The sequence below is a fragment of the Kogia breviceps genome, chromosome 8 (genome assembly GCF_026419965.1).
Source record: "Kogia breviceps isolate mKogBre1 chromosome 8, mKogBre1 haplotype 1, whole genome shotgun sequence".
Taxonomy (NCBI): domain Eukaryota; kingdom Metazoa; phylum Chordata; class Mammalia; order Artiodactyla; family Physeteridae; genus Kogia; species Kogia breviceps.
The window spans coordinates 57070197-57097613 of record NC_081317.1 but is presented as its reverse complement, the minus strand read 5'-3'; the positions used below and the strand labels follow the sequence as shown (position 1 = coordinate 57097613).

The window sequence follows — 27417 nt, the reverse complement described above, 5'->3', positions numbered from 1 at the left end:
TGCATCAAATGCCTTTGAAATATCTTTTATTTCTATTCTGCCTTTCCACAATGACATCAAAGTTTCCTACACATAACGAAATTTAAAAAAAGATATTCCAGACAGGGATTTTCATTTCCAACTTCCCAGTAGCGTCCGGAGCAGAAATGGTAAGAGAATCTCGATATCTGGAATGACCTCAGGTGGCCCCTCAAGTCATCACACCGTGGGCAGAGAAGTGAAAGGGCTGAACTAAATTATTCAGGTTAAGGTTCCAATGTACCTTAAATATATTTTGATTCTAAGATTATTATTAAGAAAGATTCTCTTTTTGACAGTATCAAGAGTTGAATACAAACTTTCCCAGGCAACAAAACTTCAAATTAAAGCTGAAAATTCCTTTCACTATCTTAATCATTACGGTTATTAATAGAAAAAAAGGAGGCTTCCCTGGTGGCGCAGTGGTTGAGAATCCGCCTGCCGATGCAGGAGACACGGGTTCGTGCCCTGGTCCGGGAAGATCCCACATGCCGTGGAGCAACTAAGCCCGTGAGCCATGGCCGCTGGGCCTGCGTGTCCGGAGCCTGTGCTCCGCAACGGGAGAGGCCACAACAGTGAGAGGCCCGCATACCGCAAAAAAAAAAAAAAAAAAAGGAACACACTACAAATGCAGTCTAGATATGTTAAGTCAGTGGTAGTCACTTGGATTCTGAATAATCCCAAAGTCTCTAAAACATTCCTCTTTCCTTTAAGCCTGTGTCCTGTGTTTATAGAAAATCACGATTTATCCATTAAAATAATAATAACAAACATGAAAGGCAATGTGTAATTAGTGGCATAAGGCAGTTAACATAAAGTCTCAGCCTAAGAGTATCAAGGGAGGAACAGAAAAAGCAACAGTAAATAAACGATACACATCAAATATCCTACAGCAAAACCAGCGACCCTCAAGGAGGCAGGGAAGGCACTTCCCAAACAGAGGGTGACTGCTGCTTTTGGCAGGTTCTTTTCTTTGCTCTTTCCTCTTTCTTTTCTTTTGGCTAGTGTTGATTTAAGCATTTTATTTTACTTTGTCTCATTCTCTTTAGTTGGAAGGAAACTAGGACCTGTTGGAGAAGGAGACTTTGTAAACTAGCACCTAACTTCTTGACCGTCTGTGCTTTACAACAAGTCTTCAACACTGTCAATCTGAGCCCTAACAAGGATGCTGAATTCATCCACTGAAAAGAAATCTCACCGACTACAGTCATGATAGTCTCTTAGGTAAACTCTTAAACAGATATAAGAACGTCGCTAGTCCTTGTCTATGAATCAGTTTAAACTGAAAAGATAATAATTAACAATGTTCTTTAAACCTGGGCTTGGGGAATTCCCTGGCTGTCCAGTGGTTAGGACTCTGCACTTTCACTGCTGAGGGTGCGGGTTCAATCTCTGGTCAGGAAACTAAGATCCCACAAGCCACGCAGCAAGGCCCCCCAAACAAACAAACAAACAAACAACTGGGCTTGGATAAGGGAAAAGAATATTTCAAAGAGTAGAATAAGAGGCACGAGGAGACAGACTAGGTTTCCTTTCTCTCTGTGATGCTATGGGAAATCGTGTCTCAAACTCTTCATCTTCAAAATGAGTGCAACAGTCCTTACTACTTCCACTTTTCACAAAACATTATAATTTTGTTAATTTTCACACATTCTGAGACCCTTAAAGGAAGGGAATCTGACAGAGTTAGAGGCTCCAGTTTGAGTCACATTTCCATTCTTTCCATAGTATTGAATAGTTTAACAATTATATTAAAATATCCAATACCAAATACATGTATATTACCACATTACCTATGTAATACTTGGAAGAAGTCCAAAAAGTATGTGTGGAATGTTAGGGTAGAGTGTTTGACAGACCAGATATCCAATCTGGAATCCCATCCTTGTCCCATCACTTATTAGCTGTGTAACTGTGCGTAAGTTATTCAAGGCTTAGTTTCATCAGCTATCAAGTGGGAAAAACACAGTACTTACATAACTAGGGTGTTAGAAAGATTATACATGAGATAATGTACACAAAGTCTTAGCCCATTGCCTGCAACAGCTAAGGAGCTTAATGAAGAGTAATTATTATTAACATAATCAACCAGCACTTTTGTCCTGAAAGTATCTAGGCCAGTGGAATCTCTCAGATAGCAATTCAAGTCCAGAACTACTCTGCAGCCTCTCAAAACCTAAAGAAGAAAATACTGAGGACAAACATCCAATCTAAAATACACTTCCTGAGACTCAAAGACCAAGATCCTTTCAGGCCATTCCGAAAAGCTCTGGGGAAAAAAAAAAACAAACCCTCAGGTTATTTCAGAACTCCCACGTTTACATAAAACACCTCTGCCTTCTAGTAGTGTAATCATTTTACAAATGAGAATATCTAGAGTTTTTAGACTCTGGAAAACAACTGAAGCATCCAAGCCCAGCCTCGTTGCCTGTGAACCATCTCAGAGCATATGGAGGTCACTACTCCCTCTGAAGTTCAGGGATGTAGACCAAGAACACCCAGAAGCCTGAGACTTTGGGATGGGCAGTCAGCCCACTGCTGGGGAATTCCAGTAGCCTGGGGTGGGGAGGTAGCAGCAGTGCAATGGAAAGTCCTTCTAATTACATCAGACATATAATGATGGTCAACTATCTGTCATACTCGAGAGCAGCTGTGACATTAGGATATTTCCACTATATGGAAACAAGTCATAAAATATGTCCAAATATCCTTTTTTTTTAAACAGGATGTTGTTTACAATGGAATATTTTAAGAAAATGATATGGATTTTTGACTGAGGTGATAGTTTAACATGGGTGTATACATTCATATATCACAACTCATGAAACTATACTTAAAATCTATGCAGTTTATTTAATGCAAATTGCACCTAAAATTAAAAGTTAAGCACTAAGCAGAAGACATCTTAAAGTTCAAGACTGGACACAAAAAAGGGGGTGGAGATCAACTAAAGGTATGAGCCATATTGCAACAGTTGGGAATGGAGAGAAGGTCCACTGGGATGTTAGCCATAGCTGAGTCCCACACATAAATCACATAAAGTTCCTCATGTGAAGTATCACGCACAGTTCTGTTTCACTCATCTGTATCAGCAGGCCATGCCCACCCACGAGCAGGCATGAGAGAGCAAGTTACAAGGATTACATATGAGGAGGTGGGGAGGGGAAATGTCAGAAGAGAAAGAGGAGAATGGTAGTGGATTTTATTTAAATGCAACCTGGTTGTAGATGACATTTCCCATGTATACACAGATTATGAAGCAAACATCTACATATGGTTGTATTTTTCTGATGACTATCAGCCCTTTTTAGTTGCAGACTTGAGCACAGCACATGTTCCAATTAACTCCATTCTTTGTTGCAACTTGCTGAGTTGGGTGTCTCTTGCCAAAAAGGGGTAGGTGGTTGGTTACATAACAAGAACCTGGGTGGAATCTCCTGCCAAGTCTACACGGAGAGTTGGCTAATGTGTGTGGTATGGATGGGGGTTGGTAGAAGGTGGGAAGAAAAGAGGAAGACCACAGGAAGAATAATATCCTTCAAGACAGACTCTGACAGAGGCAGGCCTCATAGGCTGTGTGGCTAAGGGAAAGAAGGTCAAAGGGGAGCCTAACTGGAGGTGATGAGATGTCCATGCACAGAAAGTAGATCAGGTTGTTCTATCACACAAGAATTTCTCCCCTAGGGTGATGCTGCCAGGAACAGTCTAAGGTGACAATAACTTTCGGAAGAGGCTTGACCCAAGTGCAACTGTGAGGAGGTTTCTGATAATGAGAGAAAGGGAGGTCATAAGGTTCAAGGATAAGGTGGCCTTCAACAAAATTTTTCCAAGTAAAACATAAGCAATCCAACAATATGTGCATTCATTTTGGTGAGTGAAGTACTACTCACTGGAAAGCAAACTTTAAGCCTGATCCTAGGCAGTCTTAAGGTATTTTTTAGACATGTAGACTGCTATGCTGTTCACTTGTGGGTCGGCTGGTTCTATTCCAGAGCCACAGACTGTATTCCTAACACTATTCAAATGTTTCCCAATCTGTGTAAGAGTTTATGTACTATTAACAAGAATTCACCCAACAAAATTTAAGTGACAAAACCAAACACTAGAAGTGTCCCTGGGATTGGTCCCTTTGAAGACAGGGCTGTAGGAAGTCACCGATACACTCAAAAAATGTTTTTTAAAAAGACATGTGGTCTTTAAAAAAAAAAAGACACACAGTGTTCAATAGGTAGTAAGCAACATGGGACAAATTATTTACTGAAGAGATAAATATATGATTCTAATGCAAAGATTTCCTAGACAAGGCAGTTGTGACAACAGTGGAAAACTACCTCACTCTTACAGTTATTGCCATAATTACAACTGCCATACACTTGGCTTTTTAAACTGAAACTGTATGATTCAGAGATTTTCTGGATTTTCTACTTAAGACATTAACAGAGCCTCAGGACATCAAACTATGAGGGGGGGAGATGAGAAAGTTGGCTAAAACAGGGCTAAGAAAGGACTGCAGGGTGAAAAGTGCTCACTATTGTAGCATGATGAGTACACATCCAGGTTCTATCAGCCAAGCCCAGATAAGATGTGTGTACTGCAGGAAAGTGGATTAGAAACAGGATTCCGAACATGGAACTCCCTTGGCTTCCTCGAAGATGAAGGACTGGGGGATAAGTGTCATAAAACAAACACTATTCACTGGGCTGAATGCAAAGTAATGAGGGCAGAACCTATCATGGCATGTTTAATAACATAATTTTGCTACGGCAAACTAAGGGGTGCTTAATGGAGTTCCATCAAATAAGTTATGTGAATTGTGTCATTTGCAAACCACAAAATATCACATTAGTTAAGGGGAACATTTGACAAGAAGTTTCTAGTCTCATGACCAATTCCACATTAGGCAATCTTGCAAATGACATAATTAACACAACTTACTTAACTGATCTCTATTTGCAATTCATTAGGTATAATTTTCCAGCAGAATCATGCCCTCTAAAGGTGACAAGGCACATAAGGGCAGTTAATGAATATGAGGTACTCAATCTATGTGGAAATATAGTATGAGTCAACCACTTCGCGTTAAAAACCAATGATATCTTCATATCAAAAAGGTAGAGCTACTTAGTCCCCTTAGACTCTGTGACAAAAGATGAAAACACAGAGGCAGACCTTCCATATAAGTGCATGTATCTACGTATAAATTCATCCCACACACTTTGCTTTGCAAACCACTGGAATGTTAAATGATGAGCAAACAATCTGTTTTCATTTCCACTGAAAGACAGAATAAGCCTAACATTCCAAAGGTGTTCCAGGACTGAGGGCATAAGAGGAGCTTCTGGTCCTCAGCACAGGGCACTGAGCTGAAAAGCAGCCCCTAACTGCCTGATGTTATAAGAGGCTAGTGGTCTGCAGCTGAGCAATTCTTTAGGCACCCTTAGTTTTGAATAGGACTTTCCCAGAGCCCCTGGGACATACAAAAGACCTGGAGGAGTATTTTTTTCAAACCCTCAGAAATTAAGAGAGAATTCTGTCTGAGTGCACGGAGACACATCTTTCTTTCCGTAAGCCTGATGTTTTTCATATGAAAATTACCGCTGAACTCAAGAGGAAAACTAGCAGCACTGGCACAAATTAGAGAAAGAGAGACAGAGGAAGGGAGAAAGGGAGGGAGGAACACGTTCCACCTGTCATTGACTTTTCTTTTTTATAGATTTTTCAATAAGAAATCAACAACTGCATGTTTGAAAAGCCACTTCTACAGGTCTCTGTTTCTAACTTTTAAGCTTAAAATCTTCATGAGTTTATGTTCAGGTGGCAAAATCTACAGGAGAAAGGCATCTGGTTTGCTGTTGACGTTTAAATGATGAATTAGCCAAATTTTTCTTTGCAGACAATGCACTGTCACAAACTTCACTTATTTGAGAGGCCAATGCTATAGAACCATACATGATATGGCCACAAGTCTTGGTTCAGCGGACCTCACTAAAACCCAAGATCATTCACCCAGATGTAAACGTCTGGCATACCCCAAAGAGTAGAACTAAATGTCAACACCGACCTCTACAGAGACACAGAGATCTTATAAATCCATCCTGTAAAATTCTTCCAAATACTCCCTGGAGGAAAGTTCAACTCTAGCCCACAATTTTAGAAATGGAGAAACTGAGGACCGAAGTAGTTCATCCAATCTAATTAGTTTAGACCTGCAGTCCATACTCAACCCCAGGTGTAAAAGGGAAGAAGGTAAAAGAGCAGAGGAGAAAGCAAAAATGGAGAACAACACTCAGTTGGTTTCAAAAGTACTTTGCCCTGAATACAGAATATTAAATGAATATTTGCCATTCACAAGACACAGGAACTCTTTAAAATTCAAAACAATATTGACTGTCCACAGATATATTTTAAAATGGAATTTTACTTATCAACCATTTTTAATAAGGAACAGAGGATATAAAGAGGGCCAAGGAATAGAGGGTATGAATAGGGACATTCCATTTAAATTATTTTTTTTTTAATGGAAGATGCATAGTGTCTGAATGTAGGCAGGACTGGGCCCAATGACTTAGGCCATCACTGATGTCTTTGTATCTTGGTGGAAAAAATATTGTTTTTACCTATTCTGTAAAGACTATTAAACCCTTTTCAGTTCTTCATTCTTCCCTTGTACATTCAAAGTACTTTGCATCTGAAGTGTAAATGACAAAGTCTGCCAAACTGCCTAGCTGCTTTCATAGCAGAAATTATATTTGAAAAAAATGTTTTTACAATAGGCTAATTACTCATTTATTTACAATGTCACCTCAGACCAATGTCTGACTTCTAAAAATGTAAAACACAGTTTCAGGGGGGATATGGCAAGGGTAGACGTATGCAGCATGGATGTAATCAACTTTGCATATCCTCTAGAACCTTCCAGTTCAAAATACACTGCAGCCTCTAGGTAGCCAGAATTCATTCACAAAGCTATGCTGTAACTATACTAAGTGTAGCCTACCTTGCAAACTGTTAACTGCAGGTCCACAAAGGTATGTTTGTGTAAGTTCTCTAAATGCTGACATCCATTATATCTAATAAAAGCATTTTTTTAGTTTTGCTAATTCACTTATTTCATCTTGTTCTCCTTTTTATTCAGACAGCTCTTTAAAAATAGTCATCTTTACTTGCCTCAGTTTCCTCACCAGAAAGAAGATAATAACTGTTTACCCTCAATGCCACCCACTCCTCCTACTCTACAGGTGTATTACAAGGATTAATTAGATACTAAAGTTAAAGTGTTGTAAGCTGTGCAAAACAGAAGGCTTGAATACAGAAACCATGATCGTCTTAAGCTATACTTTCAACAGAGATCCTCATGATGTTGCAAACATATCTACCTGGTTTCTCTTCCAAGCTGTCAGGTAGATGTTTGATCATATATATTTCAAAATGATAATTTGCTGCTCCAATTTGCTGATGACTTCAATCAGTAAAAGGAGAAACATAACTTAGAAAGTCCACTGCGTTACATTCCCAGTTATAAGCAATATCAGACCCACATATATTTCACTTTATTACTCTGACCAATTCTAAATGCAGCTTGACTTTATTGTTGCTTGAAATGATTCATATTACAAAGCTTTTGTTACTGAACTGAGGAAAACATTACAGGGTTCGGGTTTCTTACCCTCTACCAGTCACTTGTCCCAGAAACTAAACAGAACTCCCAGCTCTCCGGCTGATCGTGGCTGGGAGCTCATTAGGCTGTTCCTCACGTTAAATTACTGAAAAGGGTGATGTATTTATAATATAGCTTGAGATGCTATAAAATGGCTCATCAATCTGTTTTATTCATGGAAAGTCCACATAAGGCCACTAGTCTGTTACTGGCAATAAACCTTGGGTGCGTCTTCAAAAGACCTGCATATTAGATAGTGATTTATGACTCTGTCCAAGGAATCAAACATGATACTAACAAGGCAAGGGATAACTCATCTGACACATTCAAAAGCAATATAATTTCAGCAGTGAATCAAGTGAATATAACATACACTGGGAAGAGAGAAAGACAGGTGATTAGCATGTATATATTAAAAGAAAAGCAGAGTGTTAAAAAATATATACCAATTCTGAGTGTTCAGATCTTAAACCATTCCTAATTCATTCTCTGCATTATTTTTTTTTACACAGCATTTCTAACATGGCATAGTCACTCCTCACCTCCCACTTTATACCTAGAATATTCTTTTGTAAAGACAGTGATATATCCTAGATAATTTGCCTTTTTTAATACCCAAAGATAGAGTTGCTCAGCAGTTCTTACCCTTGAAACATAAAGCTGTTTTGGATGAGAAAGATCCAACGAAAAGAACAAGAAATATTTAGAATCAGCATGAGAAACCAAAATAATTAGTTCGGTCTTAACATTGTTTTCACAGAATAGCACATTTATTAGAAAACTTTTCCCTGTTAGGTGTCTGGAAATCCCAATACTTCAAAGAGATCTCTTACCTTAAGATCAAGTAAAAAACTGACAATAAAACAAATGATGCTTTTTTAACCACTGAGTTTTTTCTTAGGTTGCCAAATAGTCACTTAAAACTAACAGTATGAATGTGAAAGCATAGATGTAGAAAATAAAAGGGTTTCTCCTACAAGTGAGCAATGAGTTTAAGATGCCTTACATGTACTTGCTATTTTTATCTTCAACGGTCCATTTAAAAAACAAACTCATTTTCATAAAAGAGTGTAGGTTATGCAAATTCAAAATCCTATCACATACACTGAACCTGTTTGCATTATTTTATTTAGAAACGAGAAATATTATTTTTTAAAAGAGAGGTTTTTTTTCCCCTATCCCTAAGTGCACATGACATCACCACTTTTCTTCCCCATCCGTGTGTCTCAGATTCTCGTTCAGGCAAAACTGGAAAGCTACTTGACTTTTCCCCTTGGACTGCTCAATCTTCTGGACAGGGATCGTGCACGCGACACCATTCCTAAAAGTGAAAGGGAGAAAGGCGTCCTCCCTGTTATTATTGTCAGTCACAAATAAAACACTCCGCTTCGGCAAGGAGTGACTCCAAATACCTTCCCTCTCACTAGAGGCAAGCCCTCCTGGGCACTGGAGTCAGCTCGCCCGGCTGCAGAGGAAAGGCCCTCTGCAGTCCCTTCTTGCTAACGGCGTATAGGTTCATGTCTTGAACTCTTCATTTCAAATGCCGGAAGCTATATGTTTGCGTCTACTTTCAGCCCAAACAAATATGAATTCTACATTTATTTCAAACCAGTTGTTGCAGCTAAAACTTCCTTGGCTTTCCTAACAAATGGAATTTATTAAATGCTGCAAAATGATAGAAGACTACCACAGAGTTCAAGACTAGAAAGAGAACGGTGGGTTCACAGAGTAAATGGATCTGTGCAGTTTTACTATGAAACAACTTTTCACATAACCACACATGAATTAAGGGTGAGAGTTGATCCCTTTTTCCCCACATTTCATCTGTCACCAGGGCTTTTGGAATAGAGAAAAAGGTGAAAACTCTACCTGGCCCCCTGGAAAAAACAATCAGAACATATTTAAGTGCCCACACACAGAGATTTCACCTTTGATATGTACGAACAAAATAAACTATCACACACAGAGATTTCACCTTTGATATGTACGAACAAAATAAACTATCTTCTCTTACCTCCTCAAACACAAAATGCACGAGCATAGACATCCTCGGCCAGACACCCTTCGGGTTATCTCACAGTTAAATAAAATAAAAAGGGCTTCTTTTTGTGCATCTACACACACACACACACACACACACACACACACACACACACACACACAGCTGCAAACTCCAAGAATCCTGCCTCCAATTTTCTGTCACAAAGAGCACTCTGGGGGCCCAGGGAGGGGGAAAGTGTTTGGGAAACAGAAGGCGCCGGGGCAGCCTGTGAAGTGGACATTGGCATATCTCGCCCGGGCTTTTCCTGTGGGGTTCATCTGGTCGGCAGGGTGGGGAATAGTTGTCTGCGCCATACCAAGGTCAGCCTGCTAGGGCTGACAGTCTCTGTCTCGGTACAAAGGAAAGAATCAATACTTTTGGACTACGGCTGTGCCCTCAGTGTAAAACAACAAACATGCAGCGTCTGACATGTTTCCAGGTGATTTGTGGCAGAACCTCTTGTCTGATCTGTATCCAGGAGCTGCTGTGTTACTGCTCTTTGCTTTTCACCTCCCTCACTACCTCCCGAGGCCCCCTCCTGCCTGGCCCGGCTCTGTGATGTCTAATACTTTACTCGGGTACAGAGGCTGGTGTTCTACCCTACAGCTACTTGTCACTCAATAAATCACACCTATGAGCGCAGTCTGCACAGACTGATCCAGGCTTTAAAAAAGGATCAGAGGGACAAAGTGCAGGCAAGATACTGTAATTATAACAAAACTAAAATACTCAGAGAGAGGGACAAACACACAGGCTCTGAAACACGGATAAAATGTCACTAGAAATGGCAGCTTTGTCCTCTTTTGGTTTCAGTCTTTTCATGCACCCCTATCTCCCCTCTGCCCCCTCCCTCCCCCCTCATTTATTTTGGTTGCTCTTGGTCTTCTTTGTTCTAACTAGAATTCAAGGCATAACAGGAGCTTTATTAAAGAGTTCACTAAAGCAAATTATGATCATCTCAGATTTTAAAATATACGTAAGTTGTACTAAATCAAAGAGAGGCACTCTCAGTTAAGTACCTTTAATATCTTCAGGTTGCGTTCTTATCTAAAATATCTGCACACAGAGGCTCCAAATCCTCCTGAAACTGCCCAAGATGTAACAACTGTACCAAGAACCAGCTATTAATTATGCCTTGAAGTTAATTATTTGAACAGCCATGAAAATGATTTGACTTACACAAAAACATGGTTGTTTTGTCTGACTGTACCGTTTGTGTAGAAATATGTCAAAATTTTAATATATTATCATATGTTCTTCAAATTTCTTAAGAACTATTTTATACTAGGTCTGTTCTTTCTCACCCCCCCCCCCCAATTTATTTTCCAGAATGTGAAACATTAGCTTAGTCAGATAAGAAGGTTTTGGACAGTTTCTTCTGTTCTAAATATTTTAAATGCAGCATTTTGAGTTATCTTGGCAATTTCAGTTACATCAGACACCTCTTAATGCAGGAAAAGTGATGTTCCATCATGGAGGTCTTACACAAGTCTCTACTGTAACTGTTGCTGATGAAAATAAAAGTGAGTTAGAATAGCTCTACGCTTCCTTCCTAGTCAATCAATGCCTGACAGCACCAGTTCCTTCAACCATGTACTTCAGCGATGATGGATCAATAACTGTGGTTTAACAACAGGGAGCCACCAATCATTATACGAATGATTAAAAGGGGTCTCACTCACATACACCTCTGCAGACAGAGTAGGCCATGAGATGAGAATACCTGCCACATTATGCTTCACACTACAGGAATTCAGGTAAAGAAGGGAAAAAATGGTGGGGGGGAAGGGGGAGAATCATTAAGACAGCATAAAGGAAATATAAAATGCTGATGACCATGTCAATTTTCAGCCACTGTTGTCTTAGACGCTAGTTCTCCAAATTCACCGTAATGGAGTTGAATCAAATTTTTTAAAGGGGGGGAGGGTACTGCTTACTGCTCAATCCTACAAAATTTCAACTTATTAAGATTACTGGGAATGTAGCATAAACATCCCCTTTACCCTCCACACACCCACAAGGTCCACCTGCCTGGAGAGTCAGTCTAGGCTCACTATCTTGAAAACCCTTGCTGCCCTGACTTATTTACATCTCACTGTGTTAAAATATTCTGTGAATATCTATCTGAAAAGCCTAAAAGACCCTAAAAGGGTAGGACTATTTCATCCAGGAATAAACAACATCCCTGACATAAAGCAGATGTTCAACCATGATAGACAAATTAATGAAATGAATGAATCAGCCTTAAAAAGAAAATCCAGTCCCTTTTTAAAGAAACTCAAGCAAAAGATATTGCACAACTTCCCCCTTGTACCTACAGAATGTTACTGGTAATTCACTCATTACCATGCAAAGCACCATAAATTATCAATTAAAACCATGAAAATCTCTTGCAAAAGCAAAATTCTCTGCATTGCTGCCTGTCCTTTCTCATTTCTCTGGGAACAGCAATGAGTGGTCCATCCTGACATACACTCAGCAAATGAACAAATGCTGACTAGGGGCCACACCAGCCTCAACACTGAGATTCGAGGTGCACTTGGCTCTGACCTTTGACGGCAAAGAAGATAAACACAGACATAATCATAAGACATTATTTTAAGTACTTCAGAAAAGGTACAAAGAGGGCCACGGTCTTAGCCAGTGGAGGTTTTGCCACTCAGCAAATACTTGGCAATGTCTGAAGATAGTTTTTGGCTGTCAAACTGGGGCAAGGGACAGAGGAAAGAGAGGTTGTCACTGGTATCTATCTAATGGGTAGAGGCCAAAGATTCCGTTAAATATCATACAGGGTACAACATGATACTCCACAACAAAGAATTAGTCAACACAAAACGTCCATCATTCCAGGGTTGAGAAATCTCAGTATAGGGTGTTCAGGAAACACAGAGAAAGAGAATGCCTAACTATCTAAAGAAGAACAGCAAGAGAAAAGAACACAGTGGAGGACTGGGAGAATCCAACGCATCCCTAACAGTGGTAGATAAGAAAAGTGGTTAGAGGAAAGGACAAGAGATTAAAATGGGCCAGATCACACCAAAGAATTCATACCTCATCTAACAGACCAGGGGAGCTGACTATAGGATTTGGGAGTTGGGAAGTGATGCGATTCAGATCTTCATGTTAGATTACTCTGGTCATGACAGGAGGGACAGCCAAGAGAAAGTTGAAAGTGGAGTTTGAAAGCAAAAAATAATGAGAGTCTTTAGGAAATCAGAAGCACTGGGACTGCATAGAAATGAAGAGGGAAACCGCAGAATTAGTTGCTGTTGGATTTGGGGAAGGAGCATGGGAGAGGGAAGGGTCTAGGGTGACTTCCCTTATTTCTGGCCCAGGTAGGATATTAGACAGACGTGATGCCATTTAACATAATTGCAGAGGCTGGCTAGAAGAGGGCAAGAGTAGAAACTGAAAAGTTTAGGTTCTGACTGGCTGAGTTTTGAAGTGGAGGGCCCAAGAGAGCTGAACTTTCAAACATGGAGCTCCACAGAGAAGTCTAGGATGGAGAAATAGTTGGGTAGTTGTCAGTAAATCAGCAAGAATTTCAGGCAATAGGAATGAGTGCAACTGCCCCACGTGTGTAGGAGAAAACGGGGAAAGACATTTCCAAGAACACAAAAGATGCATCTAGAAAATAAGGAGTCTGAAAAGTAAGAAAAGAATTGGAAGGATGATAAACTCAAAATGGGTTAAAGACCTAAATGTAAGGCCAGACACTATCAAACTCTTAGAGGAAGACATAGGCAGAACACTCTATGACATAAATCACAGCAAGATCCTTTTTGACCCACCTACCTCCTAGACAAATGGAAATAAAAACAAAAATAAACAAATGGTACCTAATGAAACTTAAAAGCTTTTGTACAGCAAAGGGAATCATAAACAAGACCAAAAGACAACCCTCAGAATGGAAGAAAATAGTTGCAAATGAAGCAACTGACAAGGGATTAATCTCCAGAATTTACAAGCAACTCATGCAGCTCAATAACAAAAAAACAAACAACCCAATCCAAAAATCGGCAGAAGACCTAAATAGACATTTCTCCAAAGAAGATATACAGATTGCCAACAAACAAATGAAAGAATGCTCAACATCATTAATCATTAGAGAAATGCAAATCAAAACTACAATGAGATATCATCTCACACCGGTCAGAATGGCCATCATCAAAAAATCTAGAAACAATAAATGCTGGAGAGGTTGTGGAGAAAAGGGAACACTATTGCACTGTTGGTGGGAATGTAAATTGATACAGCCACTATGGAGAACAGTATGGAGGTTCCTTAAAAAACTACAAATAGAACTACCATACGACCCAGCAATCCCACTACTGGGCATATACCCTGAGAAAACCATAATTCAAAAAGAGTCATGTACCAAAATGTTCATTGCAGCTCTATTTACAATAGCCAGGACATGGAAGCAACCTAAGTGTCCGTCAACAGATGAATGGATAAAGAAGATGTGGCACATATGCACAATGGAATATTACTCAGCCATAAAAAGAAACGAAATTGAGTTATTTGTAGTGAGGTGGATGGATCTGGAGTCTGTCAAACAGTGAAGTAAGTCAGAAGGAGAAAAACAAATACCGTATGCTAACACATATATATGGAATCTAAGAAAAAAAAAGTCATGAAGAGCCTAGGGGTAGGACAGGAATAAAACACAGACCTACTAGAGCATGGACTTGAGGATATTGGGAGGGGGAAGGGTAAGCTGTGAAGAAGTGAGAGAGTGGCATGGACATATATACACTACCAAACGTAGGGTGGATAGCTAGTGGGAAGCAGCCGCATGGCACAGGGAGATCAGCTAGGTGGTTTGTGACCACCTAGAGGGGTGGCATAGGGAGAGTGGGAGGGAGGGAGATGCGAGAGGGAAGAGATGTGGGAACATATGTATATGTATAACTGATTCACTTTGTTGTAAAGCAGAAACTAACACACCACTGTAAAGCAATTATACTCCAATAAAGATGTTAAAAAAAAAAAAAAGGAAGGATGAAGAGCCAGAAAATCCAAACACTTCAAGGAGGAGCAACAGTGTACAAAGCATCAAATGTCACAGAGAAATACATGAAAAAGAGAACCACTTCTACAAGAGGCATCAAATGAGAGCTCAACTCTACAGAGCTCCTGTTGTGGGGAAGGGCAGGAACAGCGGTTCGTTGGTTCGACGGTAGTTCCTACCAGGCTAAGGCAGGAAGAGGCTGAGTTCTGAATGGAAACAGAGAAAGGTGTGACCTGACCATCAAAGGCTGAAGGGAATGAGCCTGGACCACAAAGAGGCTGATTTTACCTTCATAATAGGAAAGAATTGGAAATGAACTATAGGAGAATCATTTCATCTTTATGATGGGCTAATTTCCAGCCCCTGAAGATGATACAAGGCTGATGATCATGTTTATAATACTCCACACATATAAGGACACCAATCTGTCTCAGTGATACCCTACCTAATATCATCACCCAAGTCTAATGTTGTGGAGGGCTTGCTAGATATGTAGGTATGTTTATCTTAGAGTGGCTGGGGTTACAGATGTTCATGATTGTGCTTTTTCTAATCTCTTATTTTCCAAAATTAGCAATGTTTAATATATGCAGTAATTTATTTGAAAAGAAATTAACCTCAGGTACTTCCCTGGTGGTCCAGCACTTAAGACTCCACACTCCCAATGCAGTGGGCCTCGGGTTCAATCCCTTGTCCGGGAACTAGATCCCGCATGCCACAACTAAAGATCCCACACACTGCAACGAAGATCCCACGTGCCACAACTAAAGATCCCACACACTGCAACGAAGATCCCACGTGCCACAACTAAGACCCAGTGCAGCCAAATAAATAAGTAAATAAATAAATATTTTTTAAAATCACTTTTAAAAAAAAGAAAGTAACCTCCTAAGTAGGAAAGACAGGTTCAATAACATCCTGGGGCCCTGGGACAAGAGAGGAAATGGCATCCAGATCACCCACGGGGGAAAGGAGGAACTAATTTGAGAGGGAGGTAAGCATGTCTGCATTACGATGCCAACTGTCCAGCAGGCTAGAAATTCTCCAAACCAGTTATATCTATAGAATGAGTGGAAATTTTCATTGTTAAATAGTCTATCTAGAATTGACAAAATTTTAAGTATGAGTGTTACTAAATGTTTTTGCAATAATTTCCAAGTTAGAAAGAAGGAAAAACCAGCTATAAAGAAAAGGGCAGTGGTGAGGATAAGGAAGAGGAAAGAAAACAAAACAAAATGTTGAGCAGCTGGTACATTTTAGCTAATTTTCTTAAATGCCACTGTGAAACAAGGCCACCTCAGTTTATAGTGCCTGAAACTAAAGCACACATTAACTCAGCCGAACGCTTGTCTAAATGCTTGTTTTTACTGTGAATAGCTCCCATATTGTTCAGCATATCACCTTCTGGATTCCTTTTTTATTTTTTTCTTTGAAATGGCCAAAGCCACATTTAGAGGGAATGGTTCCAAACTCAAATTCTTAGCAATTCCCTTATCCTTCCAAATTCTGGGAAAGATCAGAGGTCTTGCAAGTATGTGCCCAACCCTTTTCCTCTCCAGCATCAATAAACAACTTGGTCTGTCTCTTAGGGAAAGACTGCATTTTGCCACACAGATGATTCACTAAGTAGCCCAGAACAGACAATCGAACTCTCAAATATCCAGCATCAGTGTTCTCTTTACCCAGATGTGGTGGGCACTCTTTTTTTGCCACTCTTCTCTCGCCTCTTTTCTCTATAAGATGCTGGCAATACCTCAAGTATACATGGCCTCTTGACCTGTCGGGCAGAGGATAATAAGGTAACAGTTTACAGTGTCTTAAAATTATCAACAAGATTCAGAAAAACATATGAGGCCACTTCATAAGCCACTGATTACAACAACCGTGTATTTCTTATAATGCGATTAAACTTAAGCATGAGTTCAATTGAGAGCTAGGGCACAGAATGGTACCTGGGTCACAGAAAGTAATCAACAAATACTGGCTAAATAGTTGGTTGGATAGATATATGGATGGGTGAATGGGTAAGTGGTAGATTGATGGAAGAGGGGACACACACGTGCATGCACATACAGACACACACAAACACATATATAATACAGAGGGTCCTAATGACAGTAGTACAGTCAGATACCACTGTACTTCCCAATAAAAAGGCCATTCTTTTCTTCATGCCCTTCTGAAATTTCAGGATCCTTTAAACTGAATTTCACTGACAACCACGCTGCTTCTCAAGATTACCTAGTTTGCTCTTGCATCAGGGTCTTTGCCATTGCTGTTCCCTCTGCGGGAATGTTCTTCCCCTAGATCTGGCAGGGCTCACTTTCTAATTTTACTCAGGTCTCTACTGAAATGTCATCTCCTCAAAGCTAACTTTTCTGATCATCCCATCTAAACTAGCAGCCCCTCCCCACCCTCACTCCCCATCCCCTTGCCATGCTCTGTTTTTTTTTTTTTCATAGCCCTTATTATACCCCGTATCTATTTTGTTTATTGTTATCTGTCTTCTCACTAGAATATAATCTCCAAGAGAAAAGAACTTTGTCACATTCACCATTGTACCCCAGCAACCAAATTGGTGCCTGAAACAAATTATATGCTCAAGTAATACGTCAAATGAATACAGCCAAGTTTATTCCCCGCAGATCATTTTATAAATCTATCATCTCCTCTCCCAGGAAGTTTCATCCACACCAGGGACACCCTGATTAGCTGTTCCCCAAATGTACTATGCACTTAGCACTCAGCACATGATGCTTCCCTTGCCTTCAATGCCTTGCACCTTCTGAAAACTCCACATCATTTAACCATCAAGGACCAGCTTAACTCACATCCTTTTCTAACCTTACCCTGTAGGAAAGCATTATTGCTTTCTTATCTGCACTCCCCACAGTTCCTAATTACACAGCACAATATACTACCCATCGCTTTGTATTAGGGTGTGTACCTCCCACCACGTAGCAGAACAAGGGCTGCTGAAGGTACCCATTAGGAGTAGCTGTAATCTGCCTGCACAAATAAAGCCAATCTTCTTTGGATAAGAAAAAAAGGAAAAGGATAAAAAGAAAAAAAACAACACAAAAACAAAAAACTGAGTGCCCACAGAAGGTGCCAGACAAAGTGATGCCTGATCTCATTTAATACTAAATACTATAAAATGCAAATACCATTGTTCTCATTTTAAAGGTAAGGAAACTGAGGCTCAAGACAAGTAATGAACCTGCCCAGGGTCACATGGTAAAACCGAGATGACAACATAGGACTTCTTTTCTCCATTTCTAGAGAGAAGGAAAGGGGTGGTGAGTCTTCACTTCCTTCCTGTGTGATGCAATGGACAAGAGGCTCAACTTTTAATGAGAAACCCTGGGTTTCAGGCCTAACAAAGTGAGACCTTGATATCTCTGTGAGTTTACTTGGGTAAACCACATAACCTCTCTAAACTAGTTTCCTCATTTATGAAGTAGCAGGTACTACCCTGCTCCACCTAAATCACAAGTTTATTTGGAGGCCAACTTTGGTAGTCCATGGGAAAGTGATTAGTAAACTACAGAGCTCCATGTTAGACCCCCAGAGGTGAAGAATAAGTGTGGGTCCATATTATAGAAGACTCTAGAGCCCTTTGCCTCACAGTTTCAGAGCACTTTAAGAAGGTTTAATGCTAACACTTTCTTCCTCACTCAGGCAGTCCGTTCCTTACAATCATCAATGTATGTCTACTGTTTTGGAGACTCCTACTAAAGTGGCCTTGAACTTATACTAATCTCATTTTCTTGTTTGCCTTGTTTTTTAATTAATTTTTATTGGAGTATAGTTACTTTACAATGTTGTGTTAGTTTCTGCTGTACAGCAAAGTGAATCAGTTATACAAATACATATATCTATTCTTTTTTAGATTTCCTTCCCATTTAGGTCACCATAGAGCATTGAGTAGAATTCCCTGTGCTATACAGTAGGTTCTCATTAGTTATCTATTTTATATATAGTAGTGTATATACGTCAATCCCAATCTCCCAATTCATCCCATAAGATGTCACAGAAAAAACCAAACGAACTTTTTGGGCAACCCAGTATAAGTGATTTGTCGTGACAGAATTCCCTGAATTAAAATAAAATCAAATAAATTTCTCAAAATGTTTCAAATATCTATAAATGCACATGAGAATAAAATTATTTTGTAAATGCCTACAGAATTAAATATTAGCAGAGATTTTTCTTCTTTTAGCCAAACTATTTAATGAATAAAACAAATACAAAATTATTTAACTCAACCCCTTAGCCAACTCATTAGCCTCAAAGAGCAGGGCCTAAGTTTTGAGTGTATAGAAAACCACACTAACAATCGTCTTCAAACCACCAGTTATTTGAAACAGCTGCAAACATGTTTCCTTGGAAAAACAGATTGGGATTTAGGGGCTTACAAGGTGATAGCAATTTAGTTAACCAGGCAAAAGGAAATTTCTATTCAACCCATTGAACTCCTAATATTTCTCCTTCGGGGGCGGGGAAACGTTGACATATTATTTTATGAGTTTATTTTGTGTACTTGAAATACATATTCTGGTAGATATTATGATGCCACAGTTTTAAAACATTGTAGAACATATGGCTCAAAAAAGTCAACACAACAAACCTACAAAGCATACAACAGGGGAAGATCCCATTCTATTTGATGCTAATCCGACCACATTTCCAATATTTTCTTTAAATTCTAGGAGTCTACTTTGGTAGAAGCATCAAGCCCAAGGGGCAAAGCCAGAGATAATCGGCCAGATTTTAACTCATCACAAGAAAGAAAATATCCAACTTAAAACAGAAAAAGGAATGAACACTGATGCATAAAATCAGGGAAAACATTCCACTAGTTCCTGCTCTAGAAACACTGCTCTTAAATAAGGCTACTGAGTCAATGGTTTTTACTCAAACATTAAACAAATACTTGTAGGCCCTATAAATCCCAGTCAGCACCCTCAACAGAAGGGACATGAAGAGGAAAACTTACTGTCTGTCCTCAAGGCAGTCACAGTCTATTCTGGTTCCACACTGTCTGACCATCTAATCTGTTTCACTATAAAATGTGGTGATTCCATCAACAACATCACTAATCAGCTCCCCTAACCCAGAACAATCCTCGTGATCTGCAGACTGCCCACTGTATTTTTACTAACATCAACATAGGTTCAGTCTCATTTACCAACTGGGTTATTTATTCCAGCTGTGTAACTCTGGGTCACACCATGACTACAGAGGCCTGAACTAGATGATCTCTGATATGTGATAATCTTGGTGTCATTATTCTAGTTCTTAGAACATTTGCTCTAAAATTGTGTCTTTCTGTAAACTACATTCAGGTTCTAGCTGTCCTCTGACATCACACAGAAAAAAATGCAAATCAGCATTTCAAAAACCTCAGAGAGAGATCATACCCCTATACCCTCAATTCAAACATACCTGCTGGGATATCTAAGACACAGAACAAAATTTAAAGTGTGAGGTGTGAATATTACTTCCTTACTTAGTTAAAAAAAATATGAAAGGGGACACTTATGGAAACAGATTTTCCAAAAGTCTTTGCCTTAATAATCAATTTCCTATTTGTGTAAACATACTGTTTAACATAAAGTCTAGAAACTAGCTATACAGTCCTGCTATATTGTGTATGGCCCCACACAGGGAAGGAGGTAATCCCCGCTCAAAGAAAGATCTACCCCAACTAACTAGCCCTTCTCTTTAGAGATCTGCTATGCAAACTAACCCTCCAGTGGTCCTCAAATCCCTCTATCCTATGTCTCTAATTAGCAGGCCTTCCTTCTTCCTGTTTCTCAGTGAAAAGGGAAATACCATGACAAGAAAAGGACCAACTCTGGACTTGGGAAGGCAGTGCTCATTTCATCACTGGACTCAATGGGAGTGTTCCATGTCACCGACCTCCTACACCTCCAGGGTCCCATGCCTTTTCTTGGCTGCTACTTGCCCATGTTGTCACACATGAACATGCTAATTCTTCCCCAATGGCTGCCCTTTGCCCAGAAAGCCCAGAGTCCTCACCACCCCTCTCAACCACAACTTCACTGGGTCAAAACTTCTATGTCCAGTAACATTCCACTACAACTGCACCAAATGGTGGCCCTGACTCAAAAAGTCACACCAGGTTTCTGTTCAAGGCCTCTATCCTGTAGGCTGGGACTGATTTGGGGCACCAAAGGGAATTTGGCTTTGTAGTAAGCAACTCACCTTCAGAAATTCTATTTGGTAAAATTTCAGGAAAATTGCCCTTGTCCTAATCTGATCTGGTGTTGGGCATGGTTTCTAGGTGCTTGTCGATCACAGATTCATGAATAATGACAGAAAAATAATAGTAGGGGCAGTAACAGCATTTAGAAAAACAGGGGCAAGTAAGGGGAACGTGGTTGATATCTTTGGCTGAGCATGCTATATTGCTCTGGGCGTAAACTCTCCCCACTTTCAACCTGGCCTCAGGCAGCCTCATTAACATTAACCTCATTACTGTGATAAAGAATCAGCAATACAGAGTGAACAAACCAATCCAAAGCAGGTAGTTGGGGGCTGTGCCTGACACATCTGTTGACTCTGGTCAAATCATTTGCCTTTTCTTCTTCTGTAAATTAAATAGCATCATAGCCCTGTGCCTACTTCTCCAAATGTAGGGGAAGATAAGTGAAAAACACTCTATAAACCTAAGGTGATATTTCCATCACACGATGTATTTTGTCTAGTTCTTCCTTCCTCCCATTCATTCAATTATGCATGCATTCAAGCACCTACTCAGTACCTGATACCTATATGCCAGACACTGTACTGGGTGCTGGAGGCACCAGTACGAATGAGACATGGCCACAAATCAAAGCAGCCTAAATGGAGGTGAGAATAACTAAGAAAGCAATTATAATACGGTGTGATGGGAACAGATGGTATGGTAGGAACAGGGATAGAGGGATTCCCAGGAAGCTCCCGATCGAGAGGGCACGAAACCTAGACCAGGTGGACAAGGAGGAGAGGGAACTCTTAAAAAAAGAAGAAACACCTGAACTGAGTCATGAGCAAGAGGTACATGGACACCCTGGCCTGCAACTGGCTAAAACACACACCTGTGCGAATCTTATATTTGACTAATGATTACAATTCAGAGACTTTTCTGTAAACATGTCAACATGAAATGTGTACATTGGAATGTTTTACTTATACCAGTGAAGTATTATGTTTAATGCTGTAGATATCCAGGTTACTCTAAATCTAAGAGATTCTTTGTAAACGAGGGTGGTGCCTTAGACATCATAGAAACCATTCCACACTAGACCCATGCCGTCTTTTAGGTTGAGCAGTCCTAATCATCTTACTTTACTGTTTGAAACTATCTTATGCAACCAAGCACAAAGCGCAAAAGTGTATTTAATATTTGACTAGCATCATGAATTTACAACTAAGACTAATTTGGAGATATGAAAACTAATATTGCCAGTTAACTTTCTAACTGGAACAAAATTGACTACTTCTTAAAACAGGCCATCAAACACCATAAATCTGAACCCACTCAGATTAGGATCATTTGCAAATATGATCTTATTTGCATTCCAAAGCATGGTGACCAAAGACCTATTTCTACCCTGTTACTGTGTCCTCTAACTTCTTTTTTAAAGTTTAAGGTGGATATTATTTTCAAATTTTCTTTCCTCTATAATTAAACATTTGCTTAAAAGAATAACAAGACCCCCCAAATCTATAAACATATACTTCCTACCTGCTTAACTCTCCCTAGGAATCATCACTAATTAAAAGATACATACTACCATGATTAGTGTTCTAGTAATATTTACAATAAGGAATTCTAAGGTTAAAAATAATAAAGGAACTATATTTAATTAACATTTTATTTGAAAATGTATTAATTTGTTGGTTTTTTCCTTTGGGGCATTTCAAGGAATACCTGTATCTGTAAAAAACAAAACAGTAATTTTAATAATGACTTCTTTTACAATTCTTTTGAGTAGTTTATTTTGTATATAAAATCTGAATTTCTATTTCAGTAACTAGGAGGTCATGTGGTTTTTAGTGTATTTTTCCCATAAAATACATTTTTTTCTATGAAGTTCTACCTTCTAACATATTTTCCTCCAGAGCTGTATTTTGCCAGAGGGCTTTTCTGTCTCTCTGTTTTTGGTCTCATCTTCAATTCTGTTTTCTTCACTCCGGTAATTTTGGCATTCCACTGATCTCTGTCATCTCCGTTGCAAAAGCTCTCTCGTGTAACTCTATGTAGGTGTTCTGTTTTTCTCGAAAGTGTGACTCAAATAAAATAGGCAGGTGATGTTAAAGATATTTAATATGCTTCATTAAGAAAAGGAAACAACAGCTTAAAAACATGCACAAGGAGGTTACTGACCAATACTTTGAACAATTATCTGAATACTACAGTGCAACTGACAACGCACTAAACAACATCTAAGCTATCTTGGCAATTAAATAAAAACATCTTTCAAGAAACCATAGGTCAGGGCTTCCCTGGTGGTGCAGTGGTTGAGAATCCACCTGCCAATGCAGGGGACGTGGGTTTGAGCCCTGGTCCGAGAGGATCCCACGTGCTGCAGAGTAACTAAGCCCGTGCACCACAACTGCTGAGCCTGCGCTATAAAGCCTGCTCACCACAACTACTGAGCCTGAGCGCCTAGAGCCCGAGCTCCGCAACAAGAGAAGCCACCGCACGGCAAAGAAGAGTAGCCCCAGCTCGCCGCAACTAGAGAAAGCTCGCACGCAGCAATGAAGACCCAACGCAGCCAAAAAGAAAAAAGAAATTAAAAAAAAAAAAAAAAAAAAAAAAGCATAGGTCAGCTTTTATTACTCAGGCTTGTTGGATGAGTAAAACTTCAACACACATCCAGCTGAACTTATGTTTTCTCAGTTACAATGAGATATCTAAACAGCAAGTTTATCTGTTTTGCTGTTGGTATAAAATATAATCAACATTAATCTATTCAAAATAAGATTCACACGTTTGAGGTGATATATCCTTTTAAAAAGTCTGATGTTTTGAGGAAGCGGTAGCTATTTCACTTTAATGTAATCAGTATTACTCAACCTGGACACTTTACTTGCTTGACATTATTTTTCCTTTAATTTTTTTCCTGCTCAAGTATACAGTGCTTTAAAACTTACAAACAAATTCAAATATTTATGAACTCGTATTAGGGTGGTATTTTAATCTGAAAAAAGATTTAAGCCAACAATGAACATTGTGGGTTTCCTATTTCCATTAAAGAGGTAAATACTAATTTCAGAGAGAAACACATTTCCCTCTCTCTCTCTTCTCTCTCTCTCTCACACACACACACACACACAGACACACACAGACACACACACACGTTAATGTTATGAAACCACTGTCACCAGAATACATGCTTTGGTTGTTCATCTAAGAATGGTAGATGTGATGATCTACGTTCTTTAGCCAAGTCCTCCTTTGTAAGAACAGCACCCATTTATTTAACAGCTAACCAACGTTTGGAGTGTTATGTTTATTCAAGAGGTTTTTCACTTTGCAAATCTAACCGGCCCATACAAGAATAAAATCCATAATCAGGCTCTTGTTGACTCCACGCTCTACTCAACTGAGATAGGCAGTGCAAACAACTGAAGTACTAATACTGGACAAGATGATCAACAATGTGTTTAATTGAAAATGAACAGTGGGACTCTATGTCATGCCTGGTGTAGTTATTTGAAGTAGTCATCTTCAACAGCCCAAGAAAGAAAGTCGATTCCCAATTACCATAAAGTGAGCATTATCTGAGCAAATAGTCCTTTCAACTTTTATTGACATAATTAAATCGAAGGAGAGAGTTATTCTTTTGGTAACATTTCATTTACTCTAGCATACATATTATTTAGATACAATCAAACAAGAAATATTTTAAAACCAAAACATTTACCAGATTCTTAATACAGAAAATAAGGAAAGGTGCACTTCAAGTTTATATAGGGAGAAACCCACACGGGGTATTTTTTGAGAACCCACTAAGTGCCAGCCACTCTGCTGGACTCCAGAGCGTACAAAGATGAACACAGCTTGGTTCATACTCTAAAGGACAGTGTCCTTCAGCTGGGCTTGCTGATTCTCCACTCTTTTTGCTGTAGAAAAACACTACTCAAAAACTTGACTAAAACGTTCCCTCCTATGTGAATTCTTCCTGGGTTTGCCTGCCCTCTGTGACTCCACGGCATAATGATCAGCATTTATCACCTTCATTCATTCATTCATCCATCCATCCATTGAGCAATGATTAGGTACTTTCCTACTAAGTGCCAGGCATGATGGTTGATGCTGAAACCCTAAAGATGAACAGGACAAAACCTATCCTTGGGAAGATCAAAGTACAACTCTGAACAGATTAGCTTACCACCCACTGCATGTAGCAGAGCTCCCTCAGAAACACCGGCTTATGCATCTTTGTATCACCAGCCCCTGGCATACTGGAGGTGGTAAATATGTTAATTCAGTCCCTGATGAAAAGACCTTTAGGTGGGAAATCAGAAGACCACGTTTTGACCACAGTATGTTCACCATGACACTTGGGCCTCACTTTCTTCGTCAAACAATGAGGTGGCTGTCCTTGCCCCATGTGATCTTGGGATCTATTGTTATATGAGTGAATATTCTAATTTCAAGGGAGAGCAGTAAACATATTTAACAACCTCAGAATGTGCTTTAAACAATTTTAAACCCATCTAAGCTATGATTAGTTCATGACTAGGCCCATGCTGAAATCACATCTTGAAACATTATTGTAACCATTATCGTGGAATTTACTCTCTGATTTTGATATATTGAGTTCTTTTCTTGTCTCCCCTTACCCATAGATGTATAATTTGGGTCTGCTGTATTCTTTCAAAGGAGGAATTGGCAGGGTGGTTGCTGTTACTTAGGATAAGTGTATAATATCTTTGACTTTCTCTTGTTGGGCAAACTGCCCAGTGAATATCAATTTTTTTTAGCGCTACAAATATGGTTTTAATAGATTCGCAGATTTCAAGTTATTAGAATTCAGAGCACATCTCTCCCAGGGTGAGCAAATAATTCACAACAACCCATGAGGATGCAAAGGAGATGCCGAGAGATCAATCTGTATGTGAATAAGCTGAAACACTGGTTTACTGCTCCTCCTATCTCTACACCCTGCACCCCACGCCCCCATCACACACTTTTCATATAACAAAAATGCCTCTGTCCCTGGGAGTTCAAATTAGTCATAACATCCACTTTAGGGACTGAGAAAGACTTACTGTAAATTAGCCACTCAGAAACCACATTTGACATATTTTGGTTATAATGTAACTATAAGTTGCATAATATTGTACCTATTGATTGAAGCTTGGGATCATAATGGAAAGCAATTGCCATACATTGAAAGCGAACAACCACAAGATAGAAAAGTGTTCCTGAAGAGCCCACAAAGGGAAATCATTTTCCTTACCATCTAAAACTCCTTATCCTCTAGATGGCATATTCTATCACACCCTTCAGGCTGTACTATGCCCTCAAGGTACTAAGGTATCTTAACCTCACATCACCCAACTGTTCGACTCCCTCAGACCAAAACAAAGTCCTAACAGTACGCTGAATTCTTTCTTGATTAAAACAGTACTGTCTGTCCTGAAATGGAGCAAAAGAGCAAATCAGAAGAGCAGCTCACTGGATAACAAAACTCCCAACTGACTGACAATGTTCTAACAGCTCTGTATTATATTCACATTAGAATCTGCCTCTCTGGTTTTCCTGTCCCTGTCCATTACCTTTAAAAAATAATAATAATTTATTGAGGGAATTACTATATGTCAGATCCTGTGTGATGCATTTCATTTGCAAGGTGCCCTTCTATCTACTTGTCCACATGGAGAACGTGTTCTTTTCTACCATCCTTAAAGTATCAATCTTAGAAGCAGTAAGTATCTCTTTAAAAACAGGAACACCCAGGAAGGAAAGAAGTCAGATAAAACAAAGAAATGATTAAAATCAGTCCACCCACTTCTAAGAAGAGAAGGGTGTTAAAGATCTGAACTGCAGCTTAGGGTGGATGGTAGGAAACTTTGATGTTGTTTCATGCCCTCTGCATGATCCATGACAAGAGTTAGCCTTGTCATTTTTGGCCCACGACTCCAATAAAAACCCATAACTACAATAAAAGAACACATATAATAACTGTGTTGCTCAGCTGCTCTTCTAAGAAGCTGGTCTGGGAAACAGCCCCTTCCGTCTCTAAGTACTGAAGACATGCGTACGGTTTTGATCTCACTGAGGACTACCTTTTTGTTTTTCCTTACGCTCTTCTCTAAATCTTCACTAATCTATCAGATATCACAGTTTAATAGAGGCATTAACTATACCTGTTGGGGTTCCTGGGTCCATCTAGAAAAAGGTGGTGAGGATTTGAGTCTACGTTGAAATATCTGAAAGACCCAAATCACCCTGAGGAAGAATTCTGCTAAATAACTGTTTTTCGGAAGAATAGTAAGAGTAGCTGAACGGTTAACAATTTTCCCCCATTCCAAAATCAAGGATAGGGTATATAATTGAGATAAGGCCTATAAATGTTTGTGCTTCCATGTGGATAAAGCAATGGAACTGTACCCATGCTAGGGAAATGCATTACCTATTCCAGATCACTCTGGTCCTAGTGG

General features: G+C 39.5%; 1 protein-coding gene across 17 annotated transcripts in view; it reads right to left on the bottom strand.

The window, feature by feature from the left end:
- The window catches only part of BNC2 (basonuclin zinc finger protein 2), a 423886-nt gene that overhangs the window by 210995 nt on the left and 185474 nt on the right, over positions 1 to 27417 (bottom strand). The window contains exon 1 of one of the 17 annotated variants that reach the window (XM_067041462.1): positions 8880 to 8912. The exons of the other annotated variants lie outside the window; for them this stretch is intronic. The gene's annotated coding sequence lies outside the window, so the exon portion shown is untranslated. Of the gene's footprint in view, positions 1 to 8879; positions 8913 to 27417 lie in introns of those variants that run through there. 17 annotated transcript variants of the gene reach the window in all.